The sequence below is a fragment of the Bombina bombina genome, chromosome 5 (genome assembly GCF_027579735.1).
Source record: "Bombina bombina isolate aBomBom1 chromosome 5, aBomBom1.pri, whole genome shotgun sequence".
Taxonomy (NCBI): domain Eukaryota; kingdom Metazoa; phylum Chordata; class Amphibia; order Anura; family Bombinatoridae; genus Bombina; species Bombina bombina.
In genome coordinates this window covers 239,644,751-239,666,244 of record NC_069503.1, presented here as the reverse complement: position 1 = coordinate 239,666,244, position 21,494 = coordinate 239,644,751, and the positions used below count along the sequence as shown (strand labels likewise).

Here is a 21,494-nt window from a genome sequence, read left to right as displayed (position 1 = left end):
AAACTTGCGCAAATGGGGTCTTTCATGCTGTCGTGCCTGTTGAGGGACACTCGTATAAAAAAGCTGAAGGAGAATGAACTGTACTGGGTGTCCACACTACTAGACCCCCGGTATAAGCATAAAGTGACTGAAATGTTACAGAATTCTCAGAAGTCAGAAAGGATGGAGCAGTTCAAAAATAAATTAAAAAGTATGCTTTACACAGTGTATAAGGGTGATGTCACAGCACAACGGGAATCTAACAGGGGAAGAGATGAAAGTAATCCTCCTCCTCCCATGACCACGCCGGCAAGGACAGGACGGTTTCCAGATGTGTTGTTGATGGAGGACATGCGGACATTTTTAACTCCTATGCATCGCCACAGCCCTTCGGGATCCAGCCTCAGAGAACGACTCAACCGACAGGTAGCAGACTACCTCGCATTAACTGCGGATCTCGACACTCTGAGGAGCGATGGACCCCTTGACTACTGGGTGTTGACCTGTGGCCTGAGCTATCCCAATTTGCAATCGAACTTCTGGCCTGCCCCGCTTCAAGTGTCCTGTCAGAAAGGACCTTCATTGCAGCAGGAGGTATTGTCACTTTGAAGAGAAGTTGCCTAGGTCAAAAAAGTCTTGATTATCTCACCTTTATTAAAATGAATGAGGGATGGATCCCGAAGGGACTGACATTGGGCGATACATTCGAGTAAAAAAGGCCTGATGAGATGAGCTGCCTTGGGCTAAAAATGGTACACACGCTGCTGTATTTTATCTTCGAATGCCGGATGACTTGCGTGACTTATCCGCCAACAACTAGGGTTCAAGCCGCAATGTTTTAGGGCACTTTCTAACTGTCAAACAAACATCAATTTTTCTGGCTGCTGCTACAGCAGCGGCTGCAACAATACCTAATTTTTGAGGCATGTGTACATGCCTAATTTTTCTGGCCTCTAGTGCTGCACTGTGACTTCAAAACCCAAACAAAAAAAAAGGCACATAACAGGGATTAAACTGCTAAGAATAGTACTACTTAACACACCACTCATATCTGGTGGCACAGTAGATTGCACGCGCAGTGCCCCAAAATCAATGCCATACCTGTACTCGATTGTGCAAAAGGAAGTCATGGCATATGGATTCTTTCATGCTGTCATGCCTGTTGAGGGTCGGGGACCCTTGTATAAAAAGGCTGAAGGAGAACGACCTGTACTGGGTGTCCAAGCATCTTTTTCCATCTCCCGATTCCTAAAAAATATCTCCAGGTTCCTAAAATCGATGCCATACTTGTACTCGATTGTGCAAAAGGAAGTCATGGCATATGGGGTCTTTCATGCTGTCGTGCCTGTTGAAGGTAGGGGACCCTCTTATAAAAAGGCTGAAGGAGAACGACCTGTACTGCATGTCCAAGCATCTTTTTCCATCTCCCGGTTCCTAAAAATGATCTCTGGGTTCCTAAAATCGATGCCATACCTGTAATCAATTGTGCAAAAGGAAGTCATGGCATATGGGGTCTTTCATGCTGTCATGCCTGTTGAAGGTCGGGGACCCTCTTATAAAAAGGCTGAAGGAGAACGACCTGTACTGCATGTCCAAGCATCTTTTTCCATCTCCCAATTCCTAAAAAATATCTCTGGGTTCCTAAAATCCATGCCATACTTGTACTCGATTGTGCAAAAGGAAGTCATGGCATATGGGGTCTTTCATGCTGTCGTGAATGTTGAGGGTCGGGTACCCTCGTATAAAAAGGCTGAAGGATAACGACCTGTACTGGATGTCCAAGCATCTTTTTCCATCTCCCGGTTCCTAAAAACTATCTCTGGGTTCCTAAAATCAATGCCATACCTGTACTCGATTGTGCAAAAGGAAGCCATGGCATATGGGGTCTTTAATGCTGTCATGCATGTTGAGGGTTGGGGACCCTCGTATAAAAAGGCTGAAGGAGAACGACCTGTACTGGGTGTCCAAGCATCTTTTTCCATCTCCCGGTTCCTAAAAATTATCTCCGGGTTCCTAAAATCTATGCCATACCTGTACTCGATTGTGCAAAAGGAAGTCATGGCAAGTGGGGTCTTTCATACTGTCGTGCCTGTTGAGGGTTGGGGACTCTCGTATAAAAAGGCTGAAGGAGAACGACCTGTACTGGGTGTCCAAGCATCTTTTTCCATCTCCCGGTTCCTAAAAATTATCTCCGGGTTCCTAAAATCGATGCCATACCTGTACTCGATTGTGTAAAAGGAAGTCATGGCATATGGGGTCTTTCATGCTGTCGTGCATGTTGAGGGTCGGGGACCCTCGTATAAAAAGGCTGAAGGAGAACGACCTGTACTGGGTGTCCAAGCATCTTTTTCCATCTCCCGGTTCCTAAAAATTATCTCCGGGTTCCTAAAATCGATGCCATACCTGTACTCGATTGTGCAAAAGGAAGTCATGGCATAAGGGGTCTTTCATGCTGTCGTGCCTGTTGAAGGTCGGGGACCCTCTTATAAAAAGGCTGAAGGAGAACAACCTGTACTGCATGTCCAAGCATCTTTTTCCATCTCCCGGTTCCTAAAAATGATCTCTGGGTTCCTAAAATCGATGCCATACCTGTACTCGATTGTGCAAAAGGAAGTCATGGCATATGGGGTCTTTCATGCTGTCGTGCCTGTTGAAGGTCGGGGACCCTCTTATAAAAAGGCTGAAGGAGAACGACCTGTACTGCATGTCCAAGCATCTTTTTCCATCTCCCAATTCCTAAAAAATATCTCTGGGTTCCTAAAATCGATGCCATACTTGTACTCGATTGTGCAAAAGGAAGTCATGGCATATGGGGTCTTTCATGCTGTCGTGCATGTTGAGGGTCGGGTACCCTCATATAAAAAGGCTGAAGGAGAACGACCTGTACTGGATGTCCAAGCATCTTTTCCATCTCCCGGTTCCTAAAATCCATGCCATATACATGTCCCCTGATAGGGGAAACTGCAGTGGAAGGTACCCGGCCAAAATTTCTTTGCACAAAAGGCAATCACGGACCCCAACCTGTACTCGATTGTGCAAAAGGAAGTACCCTTACCATGGGTCCCAGCCCGCACGGCTTTGTCTGGGAAATTATATATCTATCAAATCTATTTATTTATCTATCAAATCTATCTAACTGTCAATCATATCTATCAAATGTATACTGCATCTATTGATCTATGTAATTCGTATCTATCAAATGTATATTGCATCTATTGATCTATGCAATTCATATCTATCAAATGTATATTGCATCTATTGATCTATGTAATTCGTATCTATCAAATGTATATTGCATCTATTGATCTATGTAATTCGTATCTATCAAATGTATATTGCATCTATTGATCTATGTAATTCTTATCTATCAAATGTATATTGCATCTATTGATCTATGTAATTCGTATCTATCAAATGTATATTTCATCTATTGATCTATGTAATTCGTATCTATCAAATGTATATTGCATCTTTTGATCTATGGAATTCGTATCTATCAAATGTATATTGCATCTATTGATCTATGTAATTCGTATCTATCAAATGTATATTGCATCTATTGATCTATGTAATTCGTATCTATCAAATGTATAATGCATCTATTGATCTATGTAATTCGTATCTATCAAATGTATATTGCATCTATTGATCTATGTAATTCGTATCTATCATTTGTATATTGCATCTATTGATCTATGTAATTCGTATCTATCAAATGTATATTGCAACTATTGATCTATGTAATTTGTATCTATCCAATGTATATTGCATCTATTGATCTATGTAATCTATGTTTCTATCTATCAAATCTATCTATCTCGTGGCCGGACTGTTTTGTGACAGCCACTTGTGTTTCGGCCAAATTTGAAGTAGGAGGACCGACCAAGCATCTTTTTCCATCTCCCGGTTCCTAAAATCCATGCCATATACAACTCCCCCGATAGGGGGAGTAACAGGTATTAAACTGCTAAGAATAGTACTACTTTACACACCACTCATATCTGGTAGCACAATAGATTGCACGCACAGTGCCCCAAATTTGAACCAGGAGGACCGACCAAGCATCTTTTTCCATCTCCCGGTTCCGAAAATCCATGCCATATACACATCCCCTGGCGCCGCAACTGCCTCTGGGAACCTTACCATGGGTCACAGACCGCACGTCTTGTAATTCTCTGTCTGGGAAATTAAATATCTATCAAATCTATCTATTTATCTATCAAATATATCTAACTATCAATCGTATCTATCAAATGTATATTGCATCTATTGATCTATGTATTTCGTATATATAAAATGTATATTGCATCTATTGATCTATGTAAATCGTATCTATCAAATCTATATTGCATCTATTGATCTATGTAATTCGTATCTATCAAATGTATATTGCATCTATTGATCTATGTAATTCGTATCTATCAAATGTATATTGCATCTATTGATCTATGTAATTTGTATCTATCGAATGTATATTGCATCTTTTGATCTATGGAATTCGTATCTATCAAATGTATATTGCATCTATTGATCTATGTAATTCGTATCTATCACATGTATATTGCATCTATTGATCTATGTAATTCGTATCTATCAAATGTATATTGCATCTATTGATCGATGTAATTCGTATCTATCAAATGTATATTGCATCTATTGATCTATGTAATTCATATCTATCAAATGTATATTGCATCTATTGATCTATGTAATTCGTATCTATCAAATGTATATTGCATCTATTGATCTATGTAATTTGTATCTATCATATGTATATTGCATCTATTGATCTATGTAATCTATGTATCTATCTATCTAATCTATCTATCTCATGGTTGTGCAAATGGACTGTTTGCGGTTGTTTGCGTTGCGTTACACGAGGAGTTTGGTCTGTCACTGTGAAGCGGGCGTAACCCTTACACTACCTGATCGATACAACATCATACCTGATGTTTTAAAGCACGTTATTCCAAACAATTTAGGAATGTTAGGTGATTTAGGCACTTTATGGCTTAAAACCAGACTCTGCATCAACTATGTAATTTTCCGTGGGAGTTTTGCCATGGATCCCCCTCTGGCATGCCACAGTCCAGGTGTTAGTCCCCTTGAAACAACTTTTCCATCACTATTGTGGCCAGAAAGAGTCCCTGTGGGTTTTAAAGTTCGCCTGCCTATTGAAGTCAATGGCGGTTCGCCCAGGTTCGCCGGTTCGCGAACAGTAGCGGAAGTTCGAGTCCGCCGTTCACAAACCGAAATTTTTAGGTTCGCGACATCACTATTTACCAGCATCCATTATACAGTACTCTTTGGAGTAGCAAAAAGGTGGACGCTTTTGGGAGGTACCCCCATGTTTGCTCTGTTTACGGTAGTTAGCTGGCCAGCTTAATTAGCATAAATTTGTTTGCTATCATTTGTATACATATTTACCGTATTAGCCACTCTACCCTGGGAGTTAGTATCCTCCTGTATTTGTTCCAATTTCTTTTGTATATATGTTTGTTTTGCTTTCATACTGTTTGCTTATTTGTATATCACATATATCACGTTTATCCTTGTAAATGATATTCAATTCTGACACCTGCAAGTTGCAGCTAATAAATATGAGAGGAACTTTGTTCTCTCTAAAACGTTTTTGTGTGCAAATTTCCCTTTCTTTAAAGTGACAGTAATGTATGTCATTTAGTCCTTCTTTACTCATAGTATGTATATATATATATATATATATATATATATATATACATATATATATATATATATATATATACACATACTAGTTAGTAAGCCTGCTCAGAGGGCAGTCTCTGTGTTGTAAATACAAAAAATAAAAAATAGAACTACAGAAAAAAATAAACACATTATCCAAAATAAAGAAATTAAACCTAATCCCTATGAAAATAACATATACATACATATTTTAAATTTGCTACGCGACTTACACCCTTCACTGTGCTTAGGTTTTGTGCCATGTATGACGGCATCAGAAAAAGGTTTTGGAGTTTGTGTTCATAAATATGGGTCACCTCAAATACCAGCGCACAATTGTGCAATTTTGCTCTCCACTCGTAATCTGGTCCTTAATTTGTTAATTGCTGACACGATACAAGCCCCATTGGTGCCCTAAACAGCTGAAGTATTTAAAATGCTGGTGCATTGAGAATAGAAAATGCTAACATTCAAACAGTGATAACCTTTACTAGATGCATGTTTGCCAATAGATCTATATTGCAAATGTGTTTCTATTCAAAGATGTAATTCAATTGTGTGCATTTAAATTTTGACCAGAATTTCCCTTTAATTTGCAAAAACCTTGAAACAGTCTTTACATTTAGCAATTTAGATTCAACACTATTTTTTTTATATTTACAGTAACTATATTGTTAATGCAGGGAGTTTCCCAGATAAGGAAGGGCTTTAGGTTTCTTGGCAGAAGTTCCCAGATGGTTACAGATTGTTTTCTTTTTTCACCATAACCTTTAAAAGGAATTACCTCTGAGTTAACAGTTTAACATCGCCCCTTTGTCAGTGATTGTCATATAAAGCATGAATTAAAAACATGAATCCAGCATTTGATAACCTCAGAGAACAAAGAACAGATCAATAAAAACAGGTAATATTAGACAATTGTTTTCAGATTTTAACAGAAATATCTGTTTTGAACAAAGGTATAGATATTTTTCACTGCTGAAAGAAGTTTGATTTTGTAGTGACAGTGACAATATCTGTTTTAATACAAAGAAATCTGAAAATCTACTTTGATGATAAAATTTATACTGACAGTTGATAAAAATGAAATCTTGCAAGAAAATATATCAGTCATAAATAACGACTGATATGGGTAGATTTATTAAGCAGCGGATGCTGCAATCTACCTCCGATGTTTCAGTCTCGCCGGAAACATAAGTTAAGAAGCAGCGGTCATAAAACCACTGCTCCTTAACTCGTCCGCACCTCTGAGGTGGCGGACTTCAATCATCCCAATATGATCAGGATGATTGACACCCCCTGCTAGCGGCAGATTGGCTGCGAATGTGCAGGGGGCAAAATTGCACAAGCATTGTTAAATTACCTTATTTACAACTGTTCCAAATGTTATATCATTAATATATATATGTCTTAGCATGAGCATAATATGCTCCAAATTTAAAGGTGGTAATAAGTCAAAGGTGAGATTCATATCAGTGCTTTTTAATTTTAATGAAAGCGTTTTTGCAACACATATATTAGAAAAAATGCTTCTAGTAAGTTATCTTTTGTTTCAGTGAGAACTTTAACTTTGCAGAAGCATACGTACATATGATGTGCTTGCTTAGGCACAGTAAATGTAAACTGAAATGGTGATAACATTTTCTAGTAGCATTTTTGCTAATACATATTTGTTGTAAAATATTTTTAAATGATCCTTTGTGAATTAAAATTTTTACTACCATGATCCTTTAGGTCTCATTAACCATATATTAAATTATGTTTTCCCTAGGTTTTATTATGCTACAAATTAAATATTGGGGTAATATTCAATAATGTCTGTAATATGCCATACATTAAGTATATTCAAATACTGGGCCAGATTACAAGTAGCGTGCTAATGTTATTGTGAAATGCTATAAGCAATATCAGCGCCCTACATGATACTACAAGTCCATGGTAAGCCCCATTTACCAGAGTAGGACAACAAACCAATGTAGACAGGGCATCTGCCAATACCCTAAAAAGTATATCCAAATATCAAAATCCACAGCACTTTTTCAATGAAACATATCTTAGCTTTATTGATCCATCAACATAACACAGTATGCAATGTTTTGAGACAAGCTCTTAATCTTGCATAAGTGTAAAAGAATACTGTCACCCTTATTTTGTGCCATTATGGCTATCATCAGATTTCATATTCTGTTACTGCCACCTATTGGTAAAAACAATTTATTACAAACATATTCCACATTATTAAATTGTATTTTTTCTTTTTAATAATTTTTAATCTATTGTAATACTTATACTAGAATCACAAAAAAAGTTAAAATATAATTAAATTGTATATATCTACTACTGGCAATGTTTACTATCTCTGACTACCACATTATCCCATTGAGCCTATTGTATTCATTTTACAAAAAGACTGACCAACTATACTCTGTTGAGTTATTCTGGATACATTGGCCTCTATTTATCAAGCTGTCAACCGCAAATATGCTGGAATTCCACAGCGTATTTGTGGCGAGCCTGATTCGCCTTAGTTATCAAACCCTACAGACCGGCAAAAGTAGAATTTAGTGACGTAACTCAGTCCGACACAGATCAATGCTTACGTCACTCCAGATATTCTAAATGCAAGTTCGGCACTATCTGACTACTTTTGCTAGTTATCAAATAACTAGCAGGTATGCTCAACATTTTTCCAGCCCAGCGTACCTGGTTTTCAATCCGCTGCCCTGGAGGCAGCGGATGCCATAGGAATCAATGGGAGTCTGACAGCAGCGAAAGCTCATGTTCGCTGCTGCCCGATATCCCATTGATTCCTATGGTAATGTCTACACCTAACACCCTAAACACCCCTAATCTGCCCCCCCCACACCGCAGCCACCTACATTATACTTATACATTATACTTATTAACCCCTAAACCGCCGCTCCCGAAGCCCACCGCCACTCTAATAAACTTGTTAACCCTTAAACCGCCGATTCCGGACCCCACCGCAACTAAATAAAATGTTTAACTCCTAAACTGCCGCTCAAGGAGCCCACTGCCACCTACATTATATTTATTAACCCCTAATCTGCCCCCCCTACACCGCTGCCACTATATTAAATGTATTAACCCCTATACCTAAGTCTAACCCTAACACCCCCTAACTTAAATATAATTTAAATAAATCTAAATAAATATTCCTATAATTAACTAAATTATTCCTATTTAAAACTGAATATTTACCTATAAACTAAACCCTAAGATAGCTACAATATAACTAATAGTTACATTGTAGCTAGCTTAGACCTAGATTTGGAGTTTGGCGGTAGCTGTGAAAACCAGCGTTAGAGGCTCCTAACGCTGGTTTTAGGCTACCGCTGGTATTTAGAGTCACTCAAAATAGGGTCTAACGCTCACTTTTCAGCCGCGACTTTTCCATACCGCAGATCCCCTTACGTCAATTGCGTATCCTATCTTTTCAATGGGATCTTCCTAACTCCGGTATTTAGAGTCGTTTCTGAAGTGAGCGTTAGACATCTAACGACAAAACTCCAGCCGCAGGAAAAAAGTCAGTAGTTAAGAGCTTTCTGGGATAACGCCGGTTCATAAAGCTCTTAACTACTGTACTCTAAAGTACACTAACACCCATAAACTACCTATGTACCCCTAAACCGATGTCCCCCCACATCGCCGCCACTCGATTAAATTTTTTTAACCCCTAATCTGCCGACCGCCACCTACGTTATCCTTATGTACCCCTAATCTGCTGCCCCTAACACCGCCGACCCCTATATTATATTTATTAACCCCTAATCTGCCCCCCACAACGTCGCCTCCACCTGCCTACACTTATTAACCCCTAATCTGCCGAGCGGACCTGAGCGCTACTATAATAAAGTTATTAACCCCTAATCCGCCTCACTAACCCTATAATAAATAGTATTAACCCCTAATCTGCCCTCCCTAACATCGCCGACACCTAACTTCAATTATTAACCCCTAATCTGCCGACCGGAGCTCACCGCTATTCTAATAAATGTATTAACCCCTAAAGCTAAGTCTAACCCTAACACTAATACCCCCCTAACTTAAATATAATTTAAATCTAATGAAATTAATTAACTCTTATTAAATAAATTATTCCTATTTAAAGCTAAATACTTACCTGTAAAATAAATCCTAATATAGCTACAATATAAATTATAATTATATTGTAGCTATTTTAGGATTAATATTTATTTTACAGGTAACTTTGTATTTATTTTAACCAGGTACAATAGCTATTAAATAGTTAAGAACTATTTAATAGCTAAACTAGTTAAAATAATTACAAATTTACCTGTAAAAGAAATCCTAACCTAAGTTACAAATAAACCTAACGCTATACTATCAATAAATTAATTAAATAAACTACCTACAATTACCTACAATTAACCTAACACTACACTATCAATAAATTAATTAAATACAATTGCTACAAATAAATACAATTAAATAAACTAGCTAAAGTACAAAAAATAAAAAAGAACTAAGTTACAAAAAATAAAAAAATATTTACAAACATAATAAAAATATTACAACAATTTTAAACTAATTACATCTACTCTAAGCCCCCTAATAAAATAACAAAGCCCCCCAAAATAAAAAAATGCCCTACCCTATTCTAAATTACTACAGTTCAAAGCTCTTTTACCTTACCAGCCCTGAACAGGGCCCTTTGCGGGGCATGCCCCAAGAAATACAGCTCTTTTGCCTGTAAAAAAAAACATACAATACCCAAGCCCCCCAACATTACAACCCACCACCCACATACCCCTAATCTAACCCAAACCCCCCTTAAATAAACCTAACACTAAGCCCCTGAAGATCATCCTACCTTGTCTTCACCATACCAGGTTCACCGATCGGTCCAGAAGAGCTCCTCCGATGTCCTGATCCAAGCCCAAGCGGGGGGCTGAAGAGGTCCATGATCCGGCTGAAGTCTTCATCCAAGCGGGGCAGAAGAGTTCTTCCATCCGATTGAAGTCTTCATCCAAGCGGCATCCATCCGGAGCGAAGCGGCAGCATCCTGAAGACCTCCACCGCGGAACATCCATCCTGGCCGACGACTGAACGACGAATGACGGTTCCTTTAAATGACGTCATCCAAGATGGCATCCCTCGAATTCCGATTGGCTGATAGGATTCTATCAGCCAATCGGAATTAAGGTAGGAATATTCTGATTGGCTGATGGAATCAGCCAATCAGAATCAAGTTCAATCCGATTGGCTGATCCAATCAGCCAATCAGATTGAGCTCGCATTCTATTGGCTGATCGGAACAGCCAATAGAATGCAAGCTCAATCTGATTGGCTGATCGGAACAGCCAATAGAATGCAAGCTCAATCTGATTGGCTGATTGGATCAGCCAATCGGATTGAATTTGATTCTGATTGGCTGATTCCATCAGCCAATCAGAATATTCCTACCTTAATTCCGATTGGCTGATAGAATCCTATCAGCCAATCGGAATTCGAGGGACGCCATCTTGGATGACGTCATTTAAAGGAACTGTCATTCGTCGTTCAGTCGTCGGCCAGGATGGATGTTCCGCGGTGGAGGTCTTCAGGATGCTGCCGCTTCGCTCCGGATGGATGCCGCTTGGATGAAGACTTCAATCGGATGGAAGAACTCTTCTGCCCCGCTTGGATGAAGACTTCAGCCGGATCATGGACCTCTTCAGCCCCCCGCTTGGGCTTGGATCAGGACATCAGAGGAGCTCTTCTGGACCGATCGGTGAACCTGGTATGGTGAAGACAAGGTAGGAGGATCTTCAGGGGCTTAGTGTTAGGTTTATTTAAGGGGGGTTTGGGTTAGATTAGGGGTATGTGGGTGGTGGGTTGTAATGTTGGGGGGCTTGGGTATTGTATGTTTTTTTTACAGGCAAAAGAGCTGTATTTCTTGGGGCATGCCCCGCAAAGGGCCCTGTTCAGGGCTGGTAAGGTAAAAGAGCTTTGAACTGTAGTAATTTAGAATAGGGTAGGGCATTTTTTTATTTTGGGGGGCTTTGTTATTTTATTAGGGGGCTTAGAGTAGGTGTAATTAGTTTAAAATTGTTGTAATATTTTTATTATGTTTGTAAATATTTTTTTATTTTTTGTAACTTAGTTCTTTTTTATTTTTTGTACTTTAGCTAGTTTATTTAATTGTATTTATTTGTAGCAATTGTATTTAATTAATTTATTGATAGTGTAGTGTTAGGTTAATTGTAGGTAATTGTAGGTAGTTTATTTAATTAATTTATTTATAGTGTAGTGTTTATTTGTAACTTAGGTTAGGATTTCTTTTACAGGTAAATTTGTAATTATTTTAACTATTTTAGCTATTAAATAGTTCTTAACTATTTAATAGCTATTGTACCTGGTTAAAATAATTACAAAGTTGCCTGTAAAATAAATATAAATCCTAAAATAGCTATAATATAATTATAATTTATATTGTAGCTATATTAGGATTTATTTTACAGGTAAGTATTTAGCTTTAAATAGGAATAATTTATTTAATAAGAGTTAATTAATTTCGTTAGATTTAAATTATATTTAACTTAGGGGGGTGTTAGTATTAGGGTTAGACTTAGCTTTAGGGGTTAATACATTTATTAGAATAGCGGCGAGATTCGGTCGGCAAATTAGGGGTTAATAATTGAAGTTAGGTGTCTGCGATGTTAGGGAGGGCAGATTAGGTGTTAATACTATTTATGATAGGGTTAGTGAGGCGGATTAGGGGTTAATAACTTTATTATAATAGCAGTGCGGTCCGGTCGGCAGATTAGGGGTTAATAAGTGTAGGCAGGTGGAGGCGACGTTGTGGGGGGCAGATTAGGGGTTAATAAATATAATATAGGGGTCGGCGATGTTAGGGCAGCAGATTAGGGGTACATAGGGATAATATAAGTAGCGGCGGTTTACGGAGCGGCAGATTAGGGGTTAATAATAATATGCAGGGGTCAGCGATAGCGGGGGCGGCAGAATAGGGGTTAATAAGTGTAAGGTTAGGGGTGTTTAGACTCGGGGTACATGTTAGAGTGTTAAGTGCAGACGTCGGAAGGGTTACCACATAGCAAACAATGGGGCTGCGTTAGGAGCTGAACGCGGCTTTTTTGCAGGTGTTAGGTTTTTTTTCAGCTCAAACAGCCCCATTGTTTCCTATGGGAGAATCGTGCACGAGCACGTTTTTGAGGCTGGCCGCGTCCGTAAGCAACTCTGGTATCGAGAGTTGAAGCTGCGTTAAAAATGCTCTACTCTCCTTTTTTGGAGCCTAACGCAGCCTTTATGTGGACTCTCGATACCAGAGTTATTTTTATGGTGCGGCCAGTAAAACGCGGGCGTTAGTTTTTCGGGTCGTTACCGACAAAACTCCAAATCTAGCCGTTAGGGTTTATTTTTATTTTAAAGGCAAGTTTGTATTTATTTTAACTAGGTACAATAGTTATTAAATAGTTATTAACTATTTAATAACTATCTAGATAAAATAAAGACAAAAGTACCTGTAAAATAAAACCTAACCTAAGTTACAATTACAGTTAACACTACACTATAATTAAATTAATTAAATAAATTAACTACAATGAAATACAATTAAATTAAATTATCTAAAGTACAAAAAAAACAAAAACACTAAATTACAGAAATTAATAAAATAATTACAAGTTTTTTAAACTAAAAAAACCTAATCTAATCCCCCTAATAAAATAAAAAAGCCCCCCAAAATAATAAAAAGCAATACCCTATACTAAATTACAAATAGCCCTTAAAAGGGCCTTTTGCAGGGCATTGCCCCAAAGTAATCAGCTCTTTTACCTGGAAAAAAAATTACAATACCCCCCAACATTAAAACCCACCCCCCTTACACCCAACCCTACTCTAAAACCCACCCAATACCCGCTTAAAAAAACCTAACATTAACCCCTTAAAGATCACCCTACCTTGAGAAGTCTTCACCCAACCGGGCCGAAGTCCTCAACGAAGCCGGGCGAAGTGGTCCTCCAGACGGGCAGAAGTCTTCATCCAAGCCGGGCAGAAGAGGTCCTCCAGACGGGCAGAAGTCTTCATCCAGACAGCATCTTCTATCTTCATCCATCTGACGAGGAGTGGCTCCATCTTCAAGACATCCGACGCGGAGCATCCTTCCTGGCCGACGACTACCAGATGAATGAATGTTCCTTTAAATGACGTCATCCAAGATGGCGTCCCTTGAATTCTGATTGGCTGATAGAATTCTATCAGCCAATCAGAATTAAGGTAGGAAAAATCCTATTGGCTGATGCAATTAGCCAATAGGATTGAAGTTCAATCCTATTGGCTGATCCAATCAGCCAATAGGATTGAGCTTGCATTCAATTGGCTGATTGGAACAGCCAATAGAATGCGAGCTTAATCCTATTGGCTGATTGGATCAGCCAATAGGATTGAACTTCAATCCTATTAAACCTCAGATTTTTACTCTCCTGTATACCATAATAGGTGGAGTTTTGAAAAAAAGTTAACATTTTTATTACAATCTCTTAGTATGTGCCAATGCCTATTTACAATTTTAAATATGACCTCACTATGTGTCCCATACTGAGATACAAATACCATTCTTTCTTTCTTTTTCCTAACCCCTAATTTAGATGTATTATCTAAAGCCCCAAAAGGTTGTTTAATTAGTTGTTTTGGGTAACCCCTTTTGGCAAATGTTTCTTCCATTTCTTTTAATCTTATTCCAATATTTACTTCCTCACTCACTATTATCTTAACTTGCAACAATTGGCTTTGCGGAAGCTATCATAAATTATCATAAGTATTTTTATCCTTTTCTTTTGTATATAAATCAAATTATATTAATACTTTCATAGACTAATGTATCCAATAATGATACTCAAGTCTCACTACATGTCAATTATTATTATACTTTATTTATGAAGCGCCAACATATTCCGCAGCACTGTCCATGGGTACAATTCATTTAAACAAAACAATTATATAAAACTTGTAAGAGACAGGACAACATTTTACAAACACATACAGGAAGAATTGAGGGCCCTATTCCAGTAGGAACTTACAATCTGGAAGGGTAGGAGGTTGAGAAACATGAGGTGAGGACTGCAAGATTAAGAACTATGTTAATGCAGGGTTAGATGAGGGAAATCTTAGACTATTATTGAGCTGGGTGGTAGGCTTATCAGAACAAAAAAGTCTTCATGGAGCATTTAAAGGAAAAAAGATTAGTGCAAAGCCTGACAGCACAAGGGAGAGTGTTCCATAGGTTAGGTGCTGCACGACAGAAGTCCAGCGGTCTAGCATGGGAGGAGGTGATAGTTGAAGATGCAAGGAGCAGGTCATTGTTGGATCTTAGTGGACGGGCTGGAGTATACTTGTAGATTAGAGAGAATATGTAGTGGGGGGCGGCGCTGGTTAGAGCTTTGTATGTATGGGTGAGAATTTCACATTTAATTCTGCTGTGAATGGGGAGCCAATGATGGGACTTGCAGAGAGGTGAAGCAGAAACAGAGTGACGGGAAAGGTGGATTAGCCTGGCAGAGGCATTTAGGATGGATTGAAGGGGGAGAGGCGGGACTGAGGAAGGTCAGTAAGTAGGTTATTGCAGTAGCCAAGTCGGGAAATAACAAGGGAGTGTATTATTTGCTTCGTGGTGTTAGCGCACAGAAAAGGGCGAATCTTGGAAATATTGCATTGGTGGTTGCGGCAGGATGAAGAAAGCGATTGGATGTGGGGGACGAAGGATAGATTTGAGTCAAGTGTAACTCTGAGGCAGCAGACTTGTGGCAATGCCGTTGAAGGATACAAAATTCAGAAATTGGCTTATTGCTTGAGGAGGGGATTAGAAGGCGCTTAGTCTTGGACATGTTAATCTTTAGGTGGTGAGAGGCTATCCAGGAAGAAATACCAGATAAGCATTCGCTGACATGAGAAAAGACAAAGGGAGAGAAAGCAGGGGTGGAGAGGTAGATCTGGGTGTCATAAGCATTGAGGTGATATTTTAAGCCATAACTGTTGATAAGTTTACCCAGTGAGAAAGTATAAATAGGGAAAAGTAGAGGACCCAGAACAGATCCTTGAGGTACTCCAACAGACAGAGGCATTGGGGAGGAGAATTTGCAAGCAAATGACACAGAAATAGACCTGGGAAAGAGATAGGAGTGAATCCAAGAAAGAGCAATGTCACAGAGACCAAAAGAGCTAAGGGTCTGTAGGAGGAGGGGGTGGTCAACTGTGTTGAAGGCAGATGAGAGGTCAAGTAAGATGAGTATAGAGTAGTGGCCATTACTTTTGGCAGAGAGAAGATTGTTATTAACCTTGGTAAGGGCAGTCTCAGTTGAGTGTTTGGGGCGGAATCCAGATTACAGGGGGTCAAGCAAGGAGTTGGTTGACAGGAAGTGGTTTAGGCAATTGTAAACTAGTTTTTCAAGGAGTTTTGATGTTAGTGGAAGCAGTGATATGGGGCAGTAGCTTTTAGGAGAATTAGGGTCAAGGGAGGGTTTTTGAGTATGGGAGTGACTTTTGCGTGTTTGAAAGAAGATGGGAAAGAACTTGTAGAGAGAGATAGGTTGAAGATGTGAATAAGAGCAGGCGTGAGGGTGGAAGACAGGGAGGGTATTAGATGGGAAGGGATAGGGTTGAGCGGTCAGGTAGTTAGGCGTGAAGAAGATAGTACGGAAGAAACTTAATTCTCAGTGGCTGGATGGAAGATGCAGAGGGTGGCAGAGGAAGTAACAGGTCCTCTTCTTGGAAGATTGCAGGTTGGTGTTGTCTTGAGCACTAAAGACAGACAGGGGTGGAGCAGGTGGGTAGAGGAGAGAGTTAAAGGTGGAGAAGAGTCATTTAGGGTTTGAGGATAGAGTAGATATAAGAAAAAAGTAGGTTTGCTTGACTAAGTGAAGGGCAGAAGTGTATGAACGAAAAATAAACTTATAGTGTATGAAATCAGGTTCAGAGTGAGTTTTCCTCCAGACATGCTCAGCAGTATGGGAGCATTTTTGCAAATTGCCTGTTTGCTGAGAGTGCCAGGTCTGTAACTGATGGCCTGATGGTTTGCCCAGTGGGGTAGGGGCAAGTGTGTCTAGTGCAGAGGAGAGAGTTCTGTTATAGTGGGCTGTAGCAAGATCAGGGCAGGTTATAGTGTGAGGGAGGAGATCTTGAATGATTTTTGAAAATTGGAGTGGATCCACAGCGTGTAGATTTCTACAGGTGCAGGGGCAGGATGGAGAAGTGGGTTTAGCTTTTGCATTAATATTATAGCTGACCAGGTGATAATCTGAAATGGGAAAAGGGTGACAGGTAAGGTCAGATATAGAGCAGAGGTTGGAAAATATCAGGTTGATGGAGTGTCCATCACAGTGAGTAGGGAATAGGGTGGATTGTGAAAGGTCGAAGGAGGATGTGAGTGAAAGAAGTTTAGAGGCAGCAGGGGCAGATGTGTTGTCAATGGGAATGTTGAAGTCCCCAAGAATTAGGGTTGGTATATTTGTAGAGAGAAAGTGAGGAAGCCAGGCGGAAAAGTTGTCAAGGAATTGGGAGGTCGGTCCGGGATGGCCATAGGAAGAGGGTGGAGAACAGGCGAATACAGTGGACTTCAAAAGAGGTGAAGGAGAGAGATGGAATTGGAGGTAAGTATTGATAAGTGCAGGATATGTCAATGAAAATTCTAGGCCCCTAACTTCTGAATTCAATGTATTTAAAAAATGTATTAGAGATCTTTGATCCCCCAACATACGCCAAGTATATTGTCGATGTAGCGCCACCATTATGACGGCATCAGAATGAGGCTCCTATAGGAGCCTATGGAAGCAAGCTATTGCACCGGTATTACAAAGTAGAAAGCTAATAGCACGCAAGCAATATTTAGCGCTCCATTTGTAATCTAGCCCTTACTTAGGAATAACATTTCTTGGCAATCCAGCCAAAAAGGTGTAATTAAATAAAGCTTCAATTTAAAAAAAGTGAGACAAATATCACACATATTATATCCCTGTATATCTATATGCCTGTATTATTGACAAAATCAGATTTGTTCAGATATAATTCTACAAAGTGGACTTTATACGGAGAATCAAGAAAACTATAGTTAGCCTTACAATCTTTGTAGAATGTGTTTCATTTGGCAACTGTATTTATAGTGACCTTAGACTGAAGATTAAGAACTCATCACTATTGCAATTTGGATTTAGAGCAAGCCACTCTATCTCCTTGGTCTTTGTCATATCATACACAGGAAACATTGAAACATCAATTATATATAGACGACAGTACTGAAAACCGCATATAAGTATATGAAATATACAATACATGGTTTTTTTTCTACCAATAACTGGCAAGAGAGGGGATGAACTAAGAAAGGCACTCAGAATGATAAGAAAGTTGAAAGGAAAAGGAAAGAAAATTCACAATGGGGAGAAACCAGAAAGATAGGGTAAAAAAAAAAAAAAAAAACGAGAAGAGAAGAGAAAGAAAATGGATGTTGGATTCTTCAAATTGAGATTTAATGGTCAGTGTTCTGGAGCTTGCTGTATCCTCTGAGGTTCTGATAGTTATTATTTATAGTAATTTAATTTGCTCATGTGAGTCTGCTAGTAAATATCCAATCTCTCCTTTTTAATACAGAAAAGTTAAAAAAAGCAAAGATTTTCTTCCCATTGAGGGGTGTGTTGTTTGCTTATGTTGCAAGGAGGCTAGAGCTAGAGATTATTTAACTCTCTCTCTATACTTGCGTTCCTACTTCCATAGTGTATATGCTGGGGGCATATGACCCTTCTTCACACATATTTTTTTTACTAATCTTCATATTCTGGTATAGTATTTAAGTAGAGCATAAAAATATTAGCACAATAGTACGCTAACATCGCTAGAGCAAAATCCATAGCGCTCCTATTTTTACTTCCATTTTACAAGTTGAAAGTAAATTGTTAGTGCTTGGCATACTAAAATTTTAAGGTTGGATAGTGTAACCTCGCTAAATTCTTCACCTTACAGAATTTTATAGGGAGCACTGTAAAACACAGATCTGGCTTTTCATTTGAGCACTAACTTGAAGGTGCGCTAAGACGAAGGTGCGTTAAAAAAAAAAGAAAATATAGTGTTCTTTACAAAGTCTTAAACTATGTTTTATCAGGGATTAGGAAGGTGTGTGAGTGTGCACATAGATATGTACACACACACACATATATATATATATATATATATATATTCATATAAAAAACATATTGGGGCATATTTATCAAGCTCCGTATGGAGCCTGATGCCTCGTGCTTAAAGACCGCTGCTCATAACCTGTCCGCCTGCTCTGAGGCAGCGGACAGAAATCGACAGAAATCAACCTGATCGAATACGATCGGGTTGATTGACACCCGCTGCTAGCGAATCTGCAGGGGGGGGTATTGCACCAGAAGTTCACACGAAATGCTGGTGCAATGATAAATTGTCTGCATTTATCGATGTGCAGCGGACATGATCCGCTATATTGTAATGTCCACTCGCAACATAATAAATAGGCCCCATTGAATCCTTCATAGTCCAGCACCTTGTCATAGAACAAATCCCTTTTAATCAAAGTTAAAACAATGGCCTAGATTCATCCAAACCGGGCGAAGTGGTCCTCCAGACGGGTAGAAGTCTTCATCCAAGCTGGGCAGAAGTGGTCCTCCATACGGGCAGAAGTCTTCATCCAGACGACATCTTCTATCTTCATCCATCCGGAGTGGAGCGGGTCCATCTTCAAGACATCCGACAAAGAGCATCCTCTTCATCTGACAACTAAAACAGAATGAAGGTACCTTTAAGTGACGTCATCCAAGATGGCATCCCTTAGATTCCAATTGGCTGATAGAATTCTATCAGCCAATCGGAATTAAGGTAGAAAAAATCCTATTGGCTGATGCAATCAGCCAATAGGATTGAAGTTCAATCCTATTGGCTGTTCCAATCATCCAATAGAATGCAAGCTCAATCCTTTTGGCTGTTTGGATCAGCCAATAGGATTGAACTTCAATCCTTTTGGCTGATTGCATCTGCCAATAGGATTTTTTCTACCTTAATTCCGATTGGCTGATAGAATTCTATCAGCCAATCGGAATCTAAGGGACGCCATCTTGGATGACGTCACTTAAAGGTACCTGCTTCATTCTGTGTTAGTCGTCGGATGAAGAAGATGCTCCGCGTCGGATGTCTTGAAGATAGACCCACTCCGCGCTGGATGGATGAAGATAGAAGATGCCGTCTGGATGAAGACTTCTACCCATCTGGAGGACCACTTCGCCCGGCTTGGATGAAGACGTCTCCCAGTAAGTGGATCTTCAGGGGGTTAGTGTTAGGTTTTTTTAAGAGTGTATTGGATGGGTTTTATTTTTTAGATTAGGGACTTTGGCCGGCAAAAGAGCTAACTGCCCTTTAAAGGGCAATGCCCATCCAAATGCCCTTTTCAGGGCAATGGGGAGCTTAGGTTTTTTTAGTTAGGGTTTTATTTGGAGGGGTTGGTTGTGTGGGTGGTGGGTTTTACTGTTGGGGGGTTGTTTGTATTTTTTTTTTACAGGTAAAAGAGCTGATTGCTTTGGGGCAATGCCCCGCAAAAGGCCCTTTTTTTTAGGGGCTATTGGTAGTTTAGTTTAGGCTAGGGTTTTTTTTATTTTGAGGGGGCTTTTTTATTTTAATAGGGTTATTAGATTAGATGTAATTAGTTTAAATTTCTGTAATTTGTTTATTATTTTCTGTAATTTAGTGGGGGTTTTTTGTACTTTAGCTAATTTAATTTAGGTAATTGTATTTAATTTAGTTAATTTATTTAATTGTAGTGTAGTGTTAGGGGTTAGTGTAACTTAGGTTAGGTTTTATTTTATAGGTAAATTTGTATTTATTTTAGCTAGGTAGTTATTAAATAGTTAATAACAATTTAGTAACTATTCTACCTAGTTAAAATAAATACAAACTTGCCTGTAAAATAAAAATAAACCCTAAGCAGGATACAATGTAACTATTAGTTATATTGCAGCTAGTTTAGGGTTTATTTTATAGGTAAGTATTTAGTTTTAAATAGGAATAATTTAGTTAATGATAGTAATTTGATTTAGATTTATTTAAATTATATTTAAGTTAGTGGGTGTTAGGTTTAGGGTTAGACTTAGGTTTAGGGGTTAATAACTTTAATATAGTGGCGGCGACATTGGGGGCGGCAGATTAGGGGTTAATACATATAATGTAGGTGTTGGCGATGTTGGGGGCAGCAGATTAGGGATTCATAAATATAATGTAGGTGGTGGCGGTGTTCGGAACAGCAGATTAGGGGTTAATAAGTATAATGTAGGTGTCGACGATGTCAGGGGCGGCAGATTAGGGGTTAATAAGGGTAAGATTAGTTGTGCTTAGACTCAGGGTTCATGTTAGGGTGATAGGTGTAGACATAACTTTTATTCCCCCATAGGAATCAATGGGGCTGCGTTAAGGAGTTTTACGCTGTTTTTTTGCTCTCCCCGTTGATTCTTATGGGGAAATCGTGCATGAGCACGTTACACCAGCTCACAGCTGACTTAAGCAGCGCTGGTATTGGAGTGCGGTAATGAGCAAATTTTTGCTCAATGCTCACTTCTTGTCTTTTAACGACGGGTTTGTAAAAACCTGTAATACCAGCACTGTAGGTAAGTGAGCGGTGAGTGAAAACTGCTCGTTAGCACCGCACAGCCTCTAACGCAAAACTCGTAATCCAGGTTAATGATATTAAAACAAAAATTATTGAGTGAAGTACTTTATTTTGTATATGTTTTACATGTTTTTTGTTATACTTTTAATTTAACACTAACACAGTG

At 39.0% G+C, this 21,494-nt stretch overlaps 1 protein-coding gene across 1 annotated transcript in view; it reads left to right on the top strand.

Moving 5' to 3' along the window:
• The first annotated feature begins 6,455 nt into the window (after positions 1-6,455).
• The window catches only part of LOC128661431 (probable polyketide synthase 1), a 165,368-nt gene continuing 150,329 nt past the window's right edge, over positions 6,456-21,494 (top strand). Inside the window, exon 1 of the mRNA XM_053715685.1 lies at positions 6,456-6,586. The gene's annotated coding sequence lies outside the window, so the exon portion shown is untranslated. The remainder of the gene's footprint in view (positions 6,587-21,494) is intronic.